We start from the raw sequence: 21665 nt of genomic DNA, 5'->3' as shown, positions 1-21665 counted from the left end.
GTCCCTCCTTGGAACCGGGCGTCATTCTCTTGATTACACAAGCCTGACAGCCTGATCATAATAAACATGTAACTGAGGAGAACCTGTTCCTTTCCAGCGGCATTATTTATTCACCTAAAGCAAAGGCTGAGCTATATTTAGCATATGATGTCAGTGGGTTGTTTGGATTCTTGGAAATTGGCAGGAAGCCACCTCTCACATGATATATGAAATCACTGATAAATGCTTCTTTTCACCAAAAGAAAAACAGCTTAATAAATGCGGTCCTTTTCTGCTTTCATCTTCTCTCTCCTCCCTCCATCCCTCCTCCCTCCCTCTCCACCATCCTTCCTCCCCGCCGGTCCCTCCCCCTCCACCTCCTCCCGCCCCTTCCACATCTGGGATTTGTCTTTCTGTGGCACAGCTCAGCAGAGCCTGTGAAGTGGAAATGAGTTGCTCGATATCACAGATCAAAATGAGGCTGTTGGGATGTTCAGGATGGTTTTCTCCCTCTCCCAGAGCCTGGAAGGCTGCCAAAGCGCTAGCGAATCAGACACACACGCACAAAAAGGCAAATCTCTGCAGCAGTGGCTTTATGGGGCCCGGTATTTATGGCGCAGCACTAGCTCTGGGTTGCTGTTTTGCAGGCGAAGATGGGAAATAGATAGTGATTCAGGATTGCCATTAAGTGTGAAAACAGCCCCTGTACAGATTGTGTGTAATAAACCAAGTAGGGAGAGAAGCTGTAAGAAAGCCTGGATTTGCCACACTGGATCAGCCTTGAGGCCCATCAAGTTCAAGCTCCTGATTTGTGTGCGGGTTAATACCTGGTGCTTGGAACAAATCTTCCTGCTTTCCTTCTGTCTTCCCCATCCTGTGCTGGGTGCATTATGTGAGACTCTCCGAGAGCTTGGGCGGGGTCATGTGTTCGGAATGACATGAATTCTTGTCATCCCATGGAGATCAGTTTATATGGCCTGAAGCACCGGACTTAATTGCCCTTCTCTTAGCTCCTGTGAAGAGCAGCGTCATGACTGGTCTCATGCATTTGCCCGGCCCCTTTCATCATCAGCTGTAGCATTTAACTCGGTGACCCACGGCGGGGGCCTGGTGGATAGTCTTCCTGGCCGTGGGCGACACGGAAGCCCCAGCAGCTTCCAACAGTGGTTCATTTACATCTTTTTTGTCCTCAGTGCCATCCATGGGGCCCCTGTCCTGGCATCAGAAGATACGGTAGAGACAAGTGATGTGCTTGTTTTCAGCCCCTCATTATTCGGGATATGTTCTTTCGTTAAGTTCCCTTCTAACTCTGCCAAGCAGTCCTGCCCGGGTGACACCAACCAGTGGCAAATGAGGGACTTGGAGAGGTTCAAAACCGCCCCAGTGACACTGGCTGGGGCTGGCCCTTCCCCCACGGCCACCCTGGTGCTGAGCCCCCTGTAGCGCCCATCTTCACCGTGGGCGGGACAGGAGAACAGACAGGGAAAGGGGGCGAGTGAGAGCAAGCCAAAACTGAGCTCTTCATGTGGCGGAGAGCAGCACGGCCTGATAAGCTGTGACTCATGGAGGGACGGACCCTCCGTCCATCACCTGTCGGTAAGAGAGCTCCTGGAATGAGCCGCAGGTTGCAGGGAAAAGCTGGTCCCCGATCCCATCTTCAGATTAACATTCATCTGGGGCTCCATAGTGAGAACTGCGGGGAAGTGCACATTTTTATTTCGGTTGGCGTTCTTTCTTCCTTCTCAAAATGAGGGAAGTTGGACCCAGCTGACCTGGGAGCTCCCTCCCAGGCTCTGAACTTCTCAGGTTCTTGAATTGTACGGGTCTGTGACTTTGAGTCACCCAGGGTGATTGAGCTCTTTCTTCGGAGGTCACGGCCCTCCTTGCCCCCCAGCTGAGGTGGGTGAGCTCTCAGACACAGATGATTCACGAACCTGGGTTCCCCACCTGGGCATTGAGGGTGCTGTGGGGCCTGAAAGGGCCAAGAAAGAGCTTCTGGATGCACATTTGTGCTCGCTGAGACCGTGGCTCACGTGGACTTCTGTAGGCTGGTAGCGATGATGATGATTTCTGTTTGAGGCAAAGAACAATTCTTTTGGCCCAAGCCTCTCGAGAAGCTGCCTGCCTATCACCCCTAGATCTCACACACAGAATAGTCCTGTGGCATCTAGCAGAGTGCCGCCTGGCGGGACCTATATCCTGTTCCTGGAGGCTGGCCCAGGGCATCCGTCCGTTTTATCATATTGCCTTGCATGAGGGATGGGGAGACCGGAAGTATGGCAAGACCACACGGGTGAGCACCAGTGTCAGGAGGGCAGAGGTAGGGGAGGACCTGTGGGCAAGAACCTTTACCGGGGTTTCCACTGGAAGGAGCAAGCAAGGCAAGGGCAATCAGGCTCAGGATTGGCGAGGTAGGTTTGAAACGGGCTCTCCGGTGAAATTCACGTTCACCGGGACTATTAGATGGTATAGTTAGCTTTAATATCTGAAGACTTCAAATTTTTATGGGAATATTAGGGTTCTCCAAAGAAACAGAACCAACAGAACGTGTGTGTGTGTGTGTGTGTGAGAGAGAGATATTTATTTTAAAGAATTAGCTCATGTGATTATAGTGATTATGGAGACTGTTAAGTCCAAAATCCGCCAAGTAGGCCTGCAGGCTGGAGGCCCAGGGAAGAGCCAGTGCTGCAGTTCAAGTCCAGAGACCGTCTGCTGACAGAATTTCCTCTTGCTCAAGAGAGGTCAGTCTTTTGTTCAATCCCAGTCTTCAGCTGATTACACGAGGCCCACCCACACTCTGGAGGACAATGTGCTTTATTCAAAGTTCATTGACTAAAATGTTAATTTCATCCTCCTACACCCTCACAGAAACAGCCAGAATAATGTTTGACCATATATCTGGGTACCGTGGCTCAGGCAAGTTGACACATAGGTTTGACCTTCTCACGTTGGGGAGAGTCACAATTTGCTTAGGGTTGCTAATAGCTCCCTGGTGGCTCTTAAAACAGGTACTTCACAGAAATTACCAGTTTGGTTGACACGCAGTCATCGTCCTTATTAAGGGGTAGCTCTCACGTGACAGGATCTCCATGGTTCCTCACCTCTCAATGCCTTCACTCAGGTAACTCCTCAACTACCTCAGGAAAACACCTCCAGGCTTACAAAACAAGGCGCTCCCCATATCTCCTTGCTTCTCACAACACCAGCGAGGCCAGCAGTTCCATCCTCATCTCAGAAACCAGAGACTGTCAGCAGAGAGGTAAGGCACATGGACCCAACTCAGGTCAGACAACCCACAAGGGGAGTCAGCCAGACTCAATTTCACCTTCTGGTTTCAAGTGGCAGGAGCTGGCTTTTAATGAGCAATTAGCATGTGCGGTGCATTTCCTGTGACACTTGCCCGCAGTAGTTTGCCTGATTCTGTGAGGACTTGACGGCGAGGCTCTCCACCTCTTCTAAGTTCTACCTGTCCAGGGGCAGGGAAACTGAGCCCTCCCACCACCTCACACGGCGGGGTGGGCATGGGGTCTGCGTCTGCGGCCCTCTCCCTCCGGTTCCCCACCCCAGGGCACTGCTGCTGCCCACCCACATGCAACGGTCCATCCCTGGAGACTATGACCAATTGCCTTGTCCAGCAGTGTCACCAGAGGCTGTAAGAAAAAGGTGACAGAAAGTTTTGGAAATCATGCAAAGTGGAACAAATTTTCAAGATGAGGCCAGGGCTCCAGAGAGCAAGCATCCCTTCCCCAAACATCCTATCTAGGGTTGGCCCCAGGTGGCCCAACTTATCAGGAGGGGCCCCAGGGCCTTGGTTTCCTCCAAAGCATTCATCTTGTCTCCCCACATAACATCCTAGGCCCTGACAGTGTCGCCCCTCCCCCCATGATGTGCCAAATGTGGGAAATACTCAATAACCCCTTATTGAGTGCCACGCACTGTGATGGGAGCCAAGAGCTGGGAGACGAAGAAGGTGGATCCTGCCTCTAAGCCACAGCCTGACGGAGGAGACAGACCTGTAACCAGACAGCACCAGCCCACCGGCCATGTGGCCAGTCAGGCTTCCAGAAAACACAAAGAGGTGTTTTCTGGCTTCCCGAAAGGTGGATCCACAGAGTGAGGCATCACCAGCTCTGCCCACAGGATGCAGGGGAGGGTCGGCCTGGAGCGGACAGAGAGGGCTAGATGTTCCTGACCAAGGTTCCTGACCTCAAGGAACTTATAGCCTGAGTGAGGAGCACGATTAAGGACAGGAAGCATCAGAAGCCATCCCAGGAAAAAGAATGACATGTCAGGCAGTGTGGCCTCGAAGTAAGAGTGGGGAGAGGTGGTGAAGGATGGCATGAGTTAAATGTCAGCAGAAGTCGCCACTCCCTGCTGCTGAACTGGGCTCCACCATATCCCCTGACCTTTCCATGAGCCTCCATCCTTGTCCTTAGCCAATGCCCCATGCACAGGCTCACTGGCTCTCAGGAGCATGGAGGCCACGTTCCCCTTCTCTCCCGGAACTCCCGCTTCTCCAAGCTGAATTACCAGCCTCCTCTGGATCTCACCTCGTCCTCAGTGCATTCAGGTCCACCCAGGATTCCAGACCCTTCTACTTTGGAGGTTTGTCTAACCGCCCCCCGCCCCCCCACCTGCAATCACCTGAACTTCCTGCAGCCTGGGGGAAGAAAGCTATTCTAATCCATGCTAGACGATGGGGACGGCCAACAGGAGGCTAGGCCCACAGCGCGCCCTCTGTCGGCTAGGACTGGCCACTGATTATTGAGTCCTTTGAACGCTCGGGTTGTACCTAGTGGGGAGTTCCTTGGTGTGCGGGTCAGCGTGTCTCAGCGCTGTGGCTTTAGACAGACAGAGCCATCGCCTTTGTGTGTGTCTTTTACAAACACACGAATCGCACACGCGGTCCATCTTCTCCCCTACAGCCTGGAGCAAGGGTGGTTGAAATGCGACATTTTAAACCCAAAAGCAAATTACAGCCAGGCATCGGTGTGAAATTACTCTCCTTGGCTCAGGCAGCAGTGCCTGGGATGAAAGTCGGCCTGTCAGACAAGCCCATTCAGGCTTGCGATTCCTCTGTCATTTGCCCGACAGGCTTGTGATAAAGAGCAAGGATTTAAAAAAAAAAAAAACACTGCCCAAAATAGTGCCACTGAGAACCCTACGCTGGGGCAGACCCAGGAGCCAGCGCCATCGCGGCCCTGCCCTCTCCCATAGGACGGGGCGGTGTGGACTTGTTCCGACGGAGATGGTGCGTGACCTCAGAGCTCAGCCCCGGAGACGCGGGAGAGGAAATGCCGTGAGCCGAGGCATCTGTGAATCCCTGCAGAAAGGGAAGGTAGAACAAAGTTTACATTGAAAACCTTGACTTTCCAAACAGCATGTTGAGACAGCCCCACGGCAGACAGGTTTGCTGCAGGCCTGGGACTCGCCCTGGGCTGCGGCAGGCCGGGAGATTCATCTAGAAAGAACATAATGAGCCTCCTTCTCCCTGGTGCCCTGGTTACTCCCCTTTGCACCCTTTCTGGGCCTTCAGTTCCCCCGACGTGGTACCCTAGGGGCCCAGACGAGGGAGGCCCCTCTGCAGCCCGGAGCGAGAGAGGCCCAGGAGAAAATGAGGACAAATCTGTTGTCCAGTGAGCTACGGGCGAGGCTGCCCCAGCTTGGCAGCAAGCGCTCTGGATCCCAGGGGACAGGCAAGTCCTGTTCCTGCTCTGTTGCCAGCTCTCCGGGGGAGGTGGGCAGGCTGACTTCCAGGGCTCTGGGCCTGCTCCCAGGCCAAGGCAAAGGCCTCCAGATGCCCCACCCGCCTGGTGACCATGAGGGTTGTTGCCCTCAAAGGTAAGAGGTCATGCCTGTCTTCATTCCTTTGACCTCCCCTGACTCCCCGTGGATAGGCATCATTCGCTCCAGTGTGCAGGGGAGACCATGGAGTCTCAGAAGGGTGACCTAGTGCCCCCCAGGTCCCATGGCTAGGAAGTGGTAGATCCAGGAGTCAGATTCAGGGGTTTGGGATTGGAGTCCAGCGGCTCCCATAGAAGGAGTTCTCCCAGCCTGCTTCAGAGGAAGCGACACCCCGGCACATGGGGAGTTCTGTGAGGTCCCTTACTTCCGGTGTGTAGCTTCTCCAGGTGGGGATTTCTGTCCCCATCCTTCTCGTCTTTATGTCCCACCACCTGCTTGTCATGAGGAATAATCGCATCATGAACCAGATGTTAAAGATTCTGTGACAACATAAAGCCCTACGTGGGTTTTGTTTATCAAGGCCCCAAACGAAAGTACTGGAGGCCCTGCAAGGAACTCCACCGTGGCAACTGTCTCATGTTCAAGTCCTTCAGAGCTGTCTACAGCTCAGTAGTCCCTACCACCAGCACTAATCGGTGGTACGGCTGCCGTGGTCATTGCGACCAGCAGCACTGACAAGTGTTCGGGGCTTCAGATCACTGGCGAATCAGTCAGTTCTCCCAGACCGGCTGTCCCCACCCCTGCCAGCTGTCACTCACAGCCTCCTGCAGGCAGAGCCTTCCCCAGGGAGGTTTCCCGGGGGACCCTTTTCTTTGGCATCCTTAAACAGCTGTCACACTGTCCCAGTTGTTTTTCAAGAAGGAGGTCCCCAGGGTTTCATGGAAGCAGACTTGAACTTGACCTCACCACGTTGATATTCACTTCCACCGCCCCTCGGGAAAGGGGTGCCAAGCCCTGGGTGCCCGCGGCTGGATGCTGGCGGCCTCCCAGCCTTGGCAGCTCATCCATCACCTGTTGTCTCCTATCCGGAACATGAGTTTGGACACGCAGGGATTGCGGCGGTTCCTGCAAATGCGACCTCCTTTCCCGGAACCTGGGACTTCTGGGCAGACCGGCTTCACGCCCCACAGGGCAGTCTGTCAGCGGAGCAGTTAGGGCTGGGCACGTAGGTAATGTAGTACGTAGGGTCGCTGAGGGAGGCCATCACTCAGCACGTGATTCTGAACTTGGCATCTGCCAAAAGCTTTTCAGTCATTTCCGTTAGTTATTACTCCTCAGCGTCCTCAGGAGGTGGGCGGGAGCTACTGTCCTCTTTTTGAGAATAAGGAAACGGGGAGAGATATATCTCTAGGGACACATCCACAGAGTGAGAAGGGGTCAGAGCCCTTGGTAGTGAAGCTTGACCTTAGTCACCGTCCTCTCTCAGCCCTGGGCCCACACGCATCCAGCAAGCTCACTGGGGAGGCTGATTCTGGAGCGTGGCTTTCATCCAGGAATTGTCTAAAACATGAACTTGCTAGGGCCAAGTTGAGGCCTGTCATGTGGCTGTCATGTGGCTCGGAAGGGGCATGCTTAGAGGGGTGAGTGATCCACAGTCAATCAGAGCGACAAGCACCTGCTCAGCGCAGGAAAGACAGCTTACTCCCCAGCCACGCCCCAGGCCACCTCGGAAGCAAGATGTATTTTTAAACACAAGCCTCCTAGAGAAAATGTTCCCTCGCTTGTCCCCATAGCCTACTAATGGGGCAGCTGTTGGCAACCAGTACCATCAGCCCGTGTAAGGGCTGTGCTCTCAATTTTTAGTTCTATTCTTGTCCCCTGGCATACGATAGGGGTTGCTGTCCCGGGAGACTGCAGGCTGCTGATGAAAAAGAAGGTTTCAGTAGGTTCTCGCCTGCTCTCAATTTCAAGACTCTCTGATTTCGTTCAGACGTGGGGCCTGTAGGCCTGTGCTCATTTACTGGGTTGGAAACTTTTATTTATTTATTTATTTATTTATTTATTTATTTATTTATTTATTTTCTTCTTCACACTGACGCCATGGAAAATGCCCGACGCTTCCCAGAAGTCTGGGGTCCCTCTGCTCCGCCCTGGGCTGAGAAGGGCTGAAGTCTGAGAAGGTCGGCTGCCTCCCCGATGCCCGGGAAGGCGGTGCTGTGCTCCTGCCTGGTTTCCCAGCCGCTCAGCTGGCAGGTGCCTCACACCGCACCCCCCCGCTGCCCCGCCGCAAATGCAAAGAACCATTCGGGGTCAGTCTTGCTTCTTGCTCTGATCAGGGTCTGTTTCTCAGCTAGAGTGAAGAAAGACGGCTTACCAGTCCTAATTAGAATGACTCCTTTCTAATTTATTCAGGATATCCTCCTACGTCGTACTGTTGCTGTGTCCCCGTGTGTAAGTCGTGTTGCTGTGGTCCCATGTCATTGTTTTAAAGGAGCCTCTTCTGACCAGGGCTGGAGGAGACGCCCTTTGTCTGCCTCTGAGCCCTGTGGTCCTGGCCCTCTCCAAGGGAGCCGTTCTCGCACTGCTGTGTTTATTTGAGTTATGTAATATAAACAGCTCCAAGGAGATGGGCTCCTCCACTTTTGTGTTTAGACTCAGCCTTCACTTGCCCTCTGCAGAGCTCGTCACTTGGGTGGTTTCCTCTCGCCTGCTCTGTTTTGCTGCTGGAGAACAAAACAGCCTGCCCTTGACCCCTCTCCAAGACCAGCCCTTTCCTCCCATGACCCAGCAAGGAGAATGAGACGCTGCTCATGCGTGTCCTCAAAGGCTCAGTACGGGCCAATGGCACAGGGGGCCGTCCAAGCTCAGCAGAGACGAATCAGACTTTCTCTGTGGCTTGTTCCCTGGGACGGGGTTCCTCCATGCCAGGAGTACCCCTAGAACATTTCAAACATAATTCCACTTTGTCCATAGACTAACCGATAGATTCACACCCGACTTTTCAGGAACACCGCTGATGTATAAAACACATGCAGGTGCAGCTAAGGGGAAGGTTCAGAGGTGTGATAGACGTCAGCTCCGCCTTATCTTATTAGTCACATCCCCTGAAATCAAGCATTTTCAAAGCGTTCCATTGCTAATTAGACAAAGTTCATGGTTTATCCCCCGCCCATGCGCCACACAACAGGAAAACACCATGTATCTTCTCGCTGAGTTTGGATTGGCACGATGGTGTTCAAGGCACAGTTGGATTAGAAGGCATTTTTAGTAACAGGTTTTTTAAAACAACTCTCCAAGGGCTGAGTCACTTATTTCTTTATTTATACAGTTGTCTTAAGGCAGATCACAAATATTTTCAGAATAGTTATTGACTCTCCGATTTCTTAGGGCAAGATCCCATCTCTCTCCCTAATCACCCCTGATACTCAATGCCTGCCATCTACTGGGTCACCAGCCTCGGGGCGAGAAGGATGTTTGTTCTTGTCATCTTGGGCTTGGGAAGGCAGGACCAGAAAAATGGAAGGCCCAGAGGTCTGGAGAATTGAGCCCCTAGGGTATCAGGGTCTGGAGGAGGGAAATATTGGGCATGACCTTGAATACAGCAAGAGTGGACTGTGCCAGCCACACTTCTCTTCCCACCAGATTCCCAGCAAACTAGGAGAGAAAGAAAGAGAGGGAGGGAAGAAGGAAGGAAGAAGCAGGGAAGAAAGGAAGGAGGGCAGGAGGGAGGGAGGGAGAAAGAAAAGGAATTTATAGCAATGAGAGGGAGCGAAAATGCAATTGGAGCTTTTGGTGTTAAGAAATATTTTAAGGTCTACCAGCTGAAGTCCAGCCAGGGCCTCTGACAAAGCCACACAGCACCCCCATGTGCCTTCCAGAACTTTCCTGCATTTGTCCAGCCACAGCAGCTTTTCTAGCCCTTGTATCCCCTCTGATTTGCGAAGTCCCACCTCTTAGCCTCCCGTCTCCCTCTGCGTTTCTTTCCTTCAAGGTCAAATCCCAGCGTGCCTCAAGGTTTCAGTGCTTTCCGGGGTGGTGAGAGCCCCAGGCTGTAGAGCCCCTCTCCAGGGGGGCTGAGGAAGGGGCTGCGAGCCGCAGAGGGGCTGGAGGAAATCTGCTGGGGCCTTAACTTTCTCACACATGTTTCAGATGTGCGGAGTGCGATTGTAAACAGCGCCTCATCACTGCCAGAGCTGGCCTCCCCGCCCGAGTCCTGTTCCCAACACCCTAGGGGTTCCAGTAATAGGGCGTCAAGCAAACAAAGAAAAACAGTAATCTGGTGTTCCAATTGCATTTTTTTGTTTTTAGAAAATGTTAATGATAGGTTATTTGATTACCCTAGGTTTGGCTCTGCTCGCTCTTTATTAAGCACATCTGGTATTTAGTGACAATATAAGTAGCAGGAGTTTTTCTGGCACTTGAAAATAAGCTCATCCAATGTTGCCGTTGCAGTTTGGAAACTCGTCAGAGAGGCCAGCCAAGCTTGCGGAGATACAAGACTTTTTCTGTAGGCCGGGCAGCTGTCCAGGACGTCTAAAAAATGTGAATTGGCTAAGAATTGCTGCCACGCAAACACTTCTGGAAATTTCTGTGCTTGGGCCTGCCAAATCCATTATGCACAACATGAATTACAAGAGTTTCTATCTCTCCCAGCAGTTGCGTTGTGAGTGTAATTCTCCTGTGTGCTTTATGAAACACACACACACACACACAACCAAAATGAGAAAAACACCCCAAAAATCCACTACCGTGGGTATTTTTTTTTTTTTGTCTCTTTCCATTTGGGTTGCCAAGTACACAACTTTTCCTGAATTAGGAGAAATAGCCTCAAACTTTGGTTTCAATTACATTAAATCTAACACGTGGGAGGGAACTGTGCTTCCTGGAAATTCTAGAAAGGAAGGATGTCTCACATCATGGAGACAGCCTAACATCTAAGTAGGAAAAACGATAAAATGCAACAGAAGAACTTGGAAAAGGAGAAAAACATATACACCCTCCACTCCGCACGGCCCGGCGTTGGGGTTGGGGCCTTACTCAAGGGCGTTAGTCAGAATGGGAAGCCCACCTGTGGGCAGAAGGTGCTTCTCCTCTGCCCAGACTGCCTCCCTGCACGAAGGTCCATCCTACCGACCTGGCAGGCACAATTTCTGAAGCGGAGGATGGGCCCGGGGAGACCCGCCACAGCTGGTCAAAGGGAAAGTGGATCTTCTAGGTGGATCTTCTAGGTGGATCCTGGTTCTGCCCAGACTTTCCTCCCTTTCCAGAGCTTAGAAATGTTTGCATCATTTTCTGATTCCAAATGGAGACTTGCCTCTCTCCTGTGATTCACATATGCGAGATTTCTCAGACTCTGCCCGGGATCATAAAAGGGCCCGGAGCTCTATTTCTATTCTGGAATGACATTCTTCATAGGACACATATAATAGCTCACATGAGATAATCATACAAGCATGTTGTGAGACAGAACGCTATACATCTGAATGCTACCACCTTCTACCAAGTGTGATGCTTTCTTGCTCTATGGCCTTCCTCGTGAGGACTCAGATAATCATGTCAATACTGGTGAACTGGAGCTCTAAGTTCTTCTAAGAGCCAGCGGTCCCAGCTGCACCATCAGTCAAGCCACTGTGCTGGTCTGTGCCTCAGTTTCCCTCTCTGTGTTTGCTTGTCACCGTTCTCCCAGGATATGGGAAAGGTCATGAGATGAGCATCAGGTTCTGGTGGGGACACTCTTAACTCTGTGACCTCTTTCAGGGGCACATGTCTGCATAGCGTCCTCACTTATGAAACGGGGACAATGACATCTTCCTCAGAGCACGGTTGTGAAGAACCAAGTGTACGAATAACTCTACAACTGCTTTGTAGACCATAAAGCCGGATACAGATGTGGGTTGTTATCAGTACCTTTCAAGTCCTAATTATAGAACTTTGCTCACTTAAATTCCTGTGAATGGGACATAGAGTGTGAGTCAAAGCGGTCCATGCACATGTGTAATGTAATCTGGGAATTTATTGGGACTGGTAATGAGAAGAGACTGTTGCTTTCTGCGGCTGATGAAGGACGACCTCTCTCAGTATAACTCTTAATTAAAGTATGTCACCTGCTTCCCCCCACCGACCCTCTCTCCCCCTCCCCCTCCCTTCCCCTTTCTTTTCCTTCTTCCACAAATCTGTTGGCAGCAATCACCGTGAATGTGCCATTTGACTATGTCGACCTAAGATTGGAGGGGAGGTTGCCGGAGCTAATTAAATTTCCTTTCCCATAGTGAACTATATCCCAGAACTATAGTTCACATTAAGCAGTTAAACAGGTTTGGGCATTTGGAAAAAAAAAAAAATGCTGGGGCCCCAAGAAAGCGCTCTTGGCCTCATTTCCATTTGGCTCACATTGTCCTGTTCTTGGCTTAAATTTGGATCCCAGGACACATTTTCTCAGTTTCCTTTTCTCATGTTCCTGGATCTTTGTTGTAGAATTATAGGAAACACAGAGTCAGGGGAGTCAGCCAAAAAGGATTTCTCCCCTTCCCGGGAAGGTCTCGGGTCCTGCCTCAGACATCAGAGTGTGGGCGGCCTCCTCTCTGCATTACTGTTTTCCTCACGATGGGCCCAGCCTGGGGGGCTCTGCACTCACATTGGTCCAAGGGCCTTTTTCTTTCTCGGTTTTGAGGAGCTTCCCTCTTACTCCCCAGTAAGCACGCTGCCCATCAGTGAGCCAGCCTGGTCCCACTCTGACCTCCGGGCTCCGGGGCTTCTGAGGACAGATCGAGAACTTGTGAACTAGGGTGAGTCCAGCCCAGCGGAAGCTCGAACAAAAAGGAGCACAGAAGGCCACTGTTGGGCCCTGCAGAAGGACAGAATGGGGCCTGGGGGCGGGGTGACAAGGGCACAGGAGGGTATGACTGGAAAGAAGGCCCTGCCGCCACCACTGCCATCCCGGGCAAGGACAGGGACAATGGGCCAACAGCTCAGACACAGCACAAGGGCTCGCTCTGCCTGCCCAGCGCTCTGGCGTCTGCGTACTCTCCCTGCTGAAACCAGTTGGCACTGCTGTGAGTGGGGTCACAGGATGAACGTGGAACTTTCTGGAATAAGAGTCAGATGGTGAAGCATTCCCGAGACATTGTAATATCCAATGAGCCACTCCTGCCATTTGCCTTTTAGGTTTTGCCACTGTGAATAATCACCATAAACATTTACGGAGCACCTTCCCTCTCCTGGCTCATCACCGGGAATTATGTTTTTCTCACAGTAGCTCGGCACAGTTCGCTGTGACGTAGGCACTAAAATTATCCCTGTTGTTCAATGGGGAGAACCAGAGCTTGGGTGAGTCAGGACCTGACCAAGTTCACACAGCTCGGAGAAAGTGCTGGGTTTCTCTCAGGTGCCTTCTTCGTCACCACACGGCCGCTGTCCGAGGCTTTGGATCACTGACCTCTCAGCCCCCACCCTGTGTCATCAATATTATTTTTGCAATTTTTTGTCACAATGGACTTTTTGTGCGAGGGGGTCGCTCACCGAAACACACACCCTCCGTGCCTCCCACCTGTGAGCTCCGTGGGCGCTTTCTGGTTCCACCGGCTTCGGCTTCCAGGCGGTTGTGCCTCCTCAGCCAGGCCTCCTGTCACAGCCCTCACTGCGCTCTGCTCACTAGCCCTCAGGACAGCCAGAAAATCCCAGCACTTTTCCTAATAAAGTTAATATTCGAAAGGCTCGCTAAGCTTCCAGATCAAATCTACTGATGAGAGCTTAACAGACAAACCATTTCACCTGATGTGTTCTAAGTGGAGATGACTTTCCACTTCGGTGTCTTCGGTGTTTCCTGAGCACCTGCTATGTGCTTACTGCCGTCCTCCTAGCCACGTCCTGCTTGAGGCACTATCTGGGAGAGTCTGCGTGCTTAGGACGGACGGACTCTTGAAATCCTAGCATTCCAAAGATTTCCTGGAATGTTTGCATCGAACCCACTCTTCCTCTCCAAGGTGACCTCTCTAGATGGGAGACAAATTAAAAGTGCCTGCCTGGAACAGGTATCGGATGCTTCTCAGTGGGATTGCTAATGCTACCAACCAGACCTTTTCGCTAGCTGCTGGTTGAGCAGCTGTGTGTGTGAGACCAGGAGAGAATGAGGGAGCAAATACAACTGTCACTATTGTTTCTAAATGACAAGACTGGTTTTATCACCGTGGATATAATTATCAGTGCTACCTATCACCTTTACATCTTGTTTATATAATAGTCCAAGAAGCTAAAAAAATTTTTTTTATTTTTTTGGGTGAATCTTAGATTTCACAGACACCGCTAAATTGGGTTAAATCCTAGCTTCTTCTTAGATCATAAGTGTCTTAGTTTTTTAGGGTCGTGTAAGAAATTACCACAAACTCAGTGGCTTCAAATAACACACTTTCTTTCTTTCTTTCTTCTTCTTTTTCTTAATCTCACAGCTTCCAGGAGTTAACTAGGTTCTCTGCTTGGGGGGAGGAGTCACAAGACTGCAGTCAGTGTGTCAGCTGGAGCTGGGGTCTCCTCTGGGCTCAGGGTCCTTCCTCTCCCAGGCTCACTCATGGGGCAGAATTCTTCTCCTCAGAGCTGTGCATCTCCCGACTGTTTGCTTCTTGGAAGCCAGGAAGGGAGAGAGAGAAAACCTGCTGCTTCAGCTGCTTTGTCTCTGACCTCCAGATTCTCTTGTAAAGGGCTCATCTGATTAGGTCAGACCCACCCAGGATGATCTCTCTTTTGATTAACTGAAAGACAACTGATTAGGGATCTTAATTATATCTGCAAAATCCCTTCACCTTTGCCACTAAGGTAATGAAACACAGGAATGATATCCTATTACCTTTGCGGTGTTCTTTTGGTTAAAAACAAATTAAGGGGGGCGCCTGGGTGGCTCAGTGGGTTAAAGCCTCTGCCCTCGGCTCAGGTCATGGTCCCAGGGTCCTGGGATCGAGCCCCATATCGGGCTCTCTGCTCAGCGGGGAGCCTGCTTCCTCCTCTCTCTCTGCCTGCCACTCTGCCTACTTGTGATCTCTGTCAAAAAAATAAAATCTTTAAAATTAAATAAATAAATAAATAAAAACAAATTAAGGGTCTTCTCACACCCAAGGGGAGGAGGTTACACACGGGTGGGGGACGTTGGAGGTCATCTTGGAATCTGCAGGCTGGACAGTGATTTTTCGATCAATTTATGGTTAGCGGAGCAACAGGCACACAATGGAAAATAATGAATGCATATGGAGTATTTAGTGATTGGGAATGAATGAATGTTTTTGAAGACACACAGTTTCTTCCAGAGCACACCCTGGAAAAGGTCGTTTTTTCCCCTCAGTAGGTCTGAAATGGGCTGATGGTGGAGGGAAGCGTGGGCAGGAGACAATTCAGAAAGTACGGGAGCTAAAAGAAACGTGAGCTGGGAAAGCCAGGGCCCATTCTTGTCCTCTGGAAGCAGTGTGAGCTTCCCCTGTCTGGGGAGCACGGGGAAACCGTACCTGCCTTCCCTTGCACGGCTCTTGAGCAAGAAAAGAGACCAACGAGCTGCGGGGACAAAGGTCTGATTGTCCTGACCCAGGACCGTTGAGGTGCTGGCGGCTAAACAATATGCTGAAATCTCAAAAGGTGGGCGGGTGATCACATCACCAGGAGCTGGACTTGTTTTTTTCAGTGATAACCAGTGAGGCATTCTTGAGACACAGCCAAGTCTCTCCCATAAACTGGGGAATGCATTTTCTGAGCCCACATTAGGGAGGAAGAGCCCCTTTCAAACTTCCCCCAGAGTTCTACCCCCAAGTCGAGTTCTAGGTCCAAAACCCTGCCGTGCAGCCTCTCCAGCCAGCCCCCACCGTCCCCCCACCCATCTGTGGTGTCCACAACGCACACAAAGGAAGTGAGATAGTGGGGAGTCTGGGGCCATTCTTGGTCACGTGAGAATTGCTGCTCAGCTAGCCAGAGCGGTGCAGCTGCACAGAACGAGCACAGATCCAGTCCAGGCTGGGGGACCGTGCTCTGCATGCTGCCCGCCCACGGAGCAAGCTTCCCTCCTGCAAGGAAGCAGTCGGCTGATAATGTGTTAAGATCAGATTAATGTCGGAAATGAACATGTAATAAATAATAATAGTGTAATAATAGTGGTTGTCACTGCGAAGTTTCTGTCTGTTGGAAATATGAGTTCCAGAGTGTGGCTTTCTTAGGCTAATTTTGCCTTTATTTAAAAGAAACTGACAGATGTACTTTATAACGTGGAAGATAATTTAAAAAGGAAAGAATGAAAGAACACCAACTCGTTTTTCTTGTTTAGCCGTTGCCTTGTTCTTTTTGGCTCGGATAGGACAAGAAAGTTTTTGTTTTCTGGAAGAATTGATATTTAGAGTCTACCCTCCACTTCTCCCACCCTGGCCTCAGTTTCCCCACGCCACTATGCCTGGGTTCTAAATTCTCCAGTAAACTACGTAACTTCGCCCTCAATCCAGGGCTGTGGTCATTCGAGTGGAAAGAAAACAAGCATTTTTAGTGCTCTGGAAGCCAGCTCAGTTTATGATTCGCATACCTTGGAGCTTTCGGTTAGTGGAAACACCCCAACGGCGCTATCTCAATGCGTTGTTCCTGACTCATCAGAAGGAACGGTCCCGCGATGAAGGAAGCCGGATTGTGACTTCTCTGTATTCCCGCACCAGCTTAAGCATGCATTCTAGAACACGAAGCAATTGGAATACACCACCTTGATTTTGAGTCACACACCTAAGATATTTTCGTATCAGAGATGCTTAAAGCACAACTTAGATGGGACGTAAAGACTGAGCCAGACGAGGGCAAAGTAAGAAACAGGAAGCGAAATGTCTTATAATAACTGCCTGGTCTGGACTATGAACTGGGTTGGAATTTTCAGATGAGGGGATCTTGTTTTTGGAAGCCATGTTGACAAACTGATACTGTATTTTTAGCATGCCTCGAATGGAAAGCATGCAAGATATGTGAACAATATATTTCCAAATATGACACATATTTAGAAAACACAGTAAACGCATGACAGATTGAGTAGGATATGTGGAAAAATAACAGCTGTGCTACACCCTATTTCTTAGCAAATTCATACACAACAAATGACATTCATGTCCCATGTTTTGCAAAATCTATTTTTTAAGCGTTGTAGAAAAGGACGTAGGGAATGAAAACAAGTTTGCAAACAAACAAACAAAAAAAAGATGGATGTGAATTTAAGTGACATGTCATGTAATTAGCATGTAGAACATTAGTTCTGGCGAGGTTACCCCATTTCCCCCAGCATGTGGCCTTTTGATGGAATTGATAGTAAATGAAGCATTAGAAGCGATTTGCATTTTAGGGTGAGCTAAAATGTCACATGTAAGGGAAAACATATAGAAAATTTCAGGCTCTAAGACAACCAGTATGTGTGCCAATGACGTGAAGATTCACGTAGATGGACTGGAATTGGTGGCAATCGTAGTTTGTGGCATCGAAGACAAGACTGGGTTCTAAACTGAGAAACATCTGACTAGAGACTCTTGGATTTGAATAAAAGGCCATAGAGATCCATGCTATGTTCTAAAGCAGGGACTGAGAAGCAGTGTTTTGAAGGAGAGAGTATTAGCACCTGTGAGTACGGCGGTAGCAAAGCAATGTGTAAGGACAGTGATACGAGTCCCTTATATTTGTGACACAGACATCTACGATTTACAAATGAGTCTTCTCATTTTCAAGTCCATATTCCTATTTGAGCTATGGAACAGCCCTATGAGTGAGGCCTGTAAGAAAGGTTTCATCATTCACACTGTCCTCACGAAGAAACCAAGAGTTTGTGACTTGACTTGAGGGTCACACTTAGAGAGAGGAAATGCCGAAGCAAGCAACAGGGCTCTTTGTTCATTTAAGATGCTACCTGGGAGAGAGGGGGTTACAGGCATTTTTTTTTATTTTTTATAAACATATATTTTTATCCCCAGGGGTACAGGTCTGTGAATCGCCAGGTTTACGCACTTCACAGCACTCACCATAGCACATACCCTCCCCAGGCATTTTTTTTTTTTTACTCTTCTTTGACTTTTGCTTTATTCCAAATGTTCTGTAATAAGAAAATATTATTTTATAACTATAAAATGATATTAAATATTATCGCTGTAAATAAGGAACAAAATCCCTGTCCTTGTTCCTTTTAGACCACTCCCTTGACTCCACTCCCTGCTTAAAGCTGGACCCGAACTTGCTGGGCCATTCAGTGCGGGCCTCTGCCCCGAAGCAGAGAATGCAGAGCCCTCTTCGCAGGCTGAGCTGGTGTTAGTCCATGCAGAACAGACCAGACTGTGAGTCTAGAAGACTGAATTTGCATCCTATTTTCTACAATGCTGGGAAGTTCCCTCATATCTTTGTGCCCTAGTTTCCCGTTCTGTATCCTTTTGGCCAGATATGGAGTGTTTCAAGATTCCGAAGCAAACATTGCCTTATCAAAGAAAGGTGATGCTAAGATTACATTCTTATGGGAGACTTTGCTAAAATGTTGAAATACAGTAGTTGAGTTCTGCTTGGCCTTGGCCTCATTGAAAGGAGACTTTGGGTAGGAGGAGTATGGGGATGGTAGGGCGGGTGGGCATGGAAGTCGGCGGAGAGGGCGATGTATCAGTTGAGTTGAATGGGAAGTCATGGTTGGGCATCCTGAGTTCCTCTGGTCCTTCCCTTGTGGGCATGGTTCTAACCGGACCATCCTCACTTATGGACACGCCACAGAAACTCATGCCAGGAGGCCATCTGATGTAGTGTCATAGATAAGAACAGACCAGACTGCTTCCTTGACCTTGGGTGAAGTAACTTAGCCTCTCCATTTCCCACTTTCTCTATCTGTAAATAGATGATCTCACTGGGCGCTGAGGGATAATCGAGATCAAATTCCTGAAAGATTTTTAGCTCCTTAGAATGCTTCAGTTTTAACCTTTAGGGAGGAGGCGGGCTCTTGGAACCTTCTGAGAATCCAGTGAGAGCTGGGAGCCTTCCTCCCAGAACAACATATGCGTAACCATCGACTTGCATATAAACTCATATGGTTCGTAGACTCCCTAAAGCTTAAATTTCTTTTAAGTTAGAAACAAACAAACACTTGCCTTAAAAGAGAAGGGTTGCAAACATGTAAAAGATAAATCATGGGTCATTTTCATCATGTCACTGCCATCCCACGGACTTCGTTCATGAATCTCATGTGCTATGTTATAACCTCTATCCTCATTTCATTATTATTAAAAATACTCTACCGTATCTTTTGGTGTTCATCCTCCCCCCTGACCCCTAGCACCTGTTTTTTTAATTATTATTATTTACACTCTAAGAGCCTTGGAACCAAGAATGCTTTGCTGCTGGCCCTGTGTGTAAGAGAACATAGGTCTCTTCCATCCAAGTATAATCGAGTAAATAAATAAGAATATGTTTAACTAAAGTGAATTGTTAAAATGGGCTCTTCTTTATCACTCTTGGACAGCTGAAATTACAATGAGAGAAAATGAAAAGTGGCCTCTCAACGTGTTATAGAGGACACTTGACACACACATTCAATCCAAGACTGATGAAAATTTGCATACTTATTATACTTATTATTTCTTCTAAAATAATCGAAAAGCAGTGGTCTTGAAGAAAGAATTTAAAAAAAAAGATAATATTTTATGCATTGGTTCCAAAGGAGCCAGCCCATTTATTCAATAATGAAAAAAAGCGTTATTTTCACATTGCCACCTAATGTCTCCTGTTTTCCTCTGTCATTATTTAGCTCAGCTGGAAATTAGGGATATTCCTTAGTTACACTGAAAAAAAAAATCACTGGTATTATGAAAGAGCACTTATCTTTTGTAGACAACTGGACTTCCTTCAGAAAAAGACACTTGTGTGCCGTTAAGGTGCCTCTTGGATTTCTACTGGACCCTCCTGCCTTTTCTTTTCCTATTTTGGCACCATGGGTAGGTTTTTAGCACACCAGAATCCACAGTCCTCTCTCTCTCTGAGATGTATGTGTGTGTATATATATATTTTTTTCTTTTTACTATCTCCTATAAAAGGAGCCCGCTATTGATTGCATCTGACTGGGTGGTTTTAGTTGATATCTAAGCAACACTAACCCAGATAGGGATTAGCATTACATCAGCTGTCAGGCGAGGAAGCCTGGCAGCATGCCAACCTGTAAAAACGGAACGGGTTTGCGTCACTGTTCCCTTGGTAATGCTTCTTGGAGCCTTGTCAGCTGTCCCCTGAGGTTGTTTCCTTAATATGTCAACAGACATTCCTGAATCTTTAATGCTGGATGGCTCTTTTCCTCTTCCAAAAACACTTAGGTGACCAAGCAGCTGGTGTATCCTGTTGCTATGATCTTTTGAAATGTATTTCTTTCATGAAATAGGTGTTTGTTCTATTCAAAACATGCGAGGGGATTTAGGAAGGTTTAGATTTCTGCTTCTCCGTGTTAGAGGACCTATTTTTGAAGAAATAGGGAAGCCAGCTTAGTGCGGAGAGCTGCTTCTCTGCTTTTATCTTCCGTAGGAAAACCCCTTATTCCCTCACCAGCTTATCCGAACCCTCCAATTATCCTGTTACAGTGTGACATTGCATAGAACAAAACAGCTGGTTGAAAGACCCGGCTGGAATTTGTCCCCATTTATGATATGCTCTCTGACCTTGCTCTAAGAACATCCCTGAGACAGAAAAAGGTGTGGGCAGCGACCTTGAGCGTCGTCCCCTGCCTATCGAGAACCACAAATAAGAAAGATTTGTCAACCACGGCCCACGTGAAATCTATTTCCTCATTTTCCCACTGCCTTTTCTTCTTGCTGTCCTGGCAACTCGATCTCCACTTCCATCTTGGAAAATTTTACGCTGAAAAGGACCATATCTGGGGGGTGGGGTGGGTGGGGGAGCCTCGCGCTCACATCCCTTCTTTCTCCCTCTCTCTCTGCAAGTAAACATAGCTCATTGGCACTGGGTTATTTCCCCTGCTCAAGCAACCCTCCAGATCGTTACGCAGTTGCTGTAACAGTTAATTACAGTCAATAGTTTGAGCAACTTCAATTTGGAAAGAAGTCATTTGGTTTTTGGAGGGTTAGTGTGGCGGTGTTATTAAATCCACTTAATCATAAGGGACCGTGATGGAGTACATAATCAGGGGAAAAGCCGCTTCCCCCGCTGTCGGAAGGGTGCCTCTCACCACCAGCACCCCGGCGGGTGCACGCCTTGTCCTTCTGGAAACACGTTAAGGGCCCCGAGAGCTCTGTGGTCGTGGAATCTGCCTCTGGGCTACATCTCCTGAGAGGGCTACTTCCTGATTCTGCAAGTTGATGTAGCAATCCAGTTTCTGTTCTGCAAATCCTATGCCCTCAGTGCCCAGCCTCCTGGGAGCCCCTCAATCATCCCCACTGAAGAGGGTCCCCATGGTTCACCGGAGGAGAATAGAAACAGAGCTATCCAGAGGGGGAGAGATTTAGGATCACTCGATTTTGGCATCGGAAGGGATTTTGAGAGATTTAGTGAAACTCAAAACTCGATGTTCATTTTAAGAATGAGAAATCCGAAGTTTGCTGGTGTGGCCCAGTTGGTGTCAGTTCTGCGAGGAGGACCTGTCTGCCCTGGCCTTCATCCTTCCTAGCATGGCATCTCTTTGGCCAGGGGCAGTGCTGGCTTGGGGCAGACGGGGGTACTCTTCTTCCCAGTTTGGTGCCCCGTCCAGAGGAGCTGGAGGCTTGAGGACCGTTGGGGCGGCCACGGGCTGTGTGGAAATGAACAAGAAGAATGAGGTTCAACTCCAGCAGGGTGTCACCGGAACAGTTTCTTTTTTTCTTCACTTAGCTGGGGACGCACAAGAGAGCTTTCCTATATGCACCCCCCTCCAACGCCAGCCAAGGCGCCCCATCCCTGGCTGCACAGGTCCCTTGACAGCACTGGGGAGGCAGCAGGAGTGAGCCGAGCGGTGGTTGCGAGGCCAGAGGCTCAGAACCTAGACGGTGCCAAGGACAGCATTTAAT

At 49.3% G+C, this 21665-nt stretch overlaps 1 long non-coding RNA gene across 4 annotated transcripts in view; it reads left to right on the top strand.

Moving 5' to 3' along the window:
- The window catches only part of LOC125085141 (uncharacterized), a 60782-nt gene that overhangs the window by 28816 nt on the left and 10301 nt on the right, over positions 1–21665 (top strand). For 3 of the 4 annotated variants that reach the window (XR_007122784.1, XR_007122785.1, XR_007122786.1), the window contains exon 3: positions 3101–3424. The exons of the other annotated variant lie outside the window; for it this stretch is intronic. This is a non-coding gene — a long non-coding RNA (uncharacterized LOC125085141). Of the gene's footprint in view, positions 1–3100; positions 3425–21665 lie in introns of those variants that run through there. 4 annotated transcript variants of the gene reach the window in all.

This window comes from Lutra lutra, chromosome 14 (assembly GCF_902655055.1).
Source record: "Lutra lutra chromosome 14, mLutLut1.2, whole genome shotgun sequence".
Lineage (NCBI taxonomy): Eukaryota > Metazoa > Chordata > Mammalia > Carnivora > Mustelidae > Lutra > Lutra lutra.
This window is presented reverse-complemented; position numbering and strand designations above follow the sequence as displayed.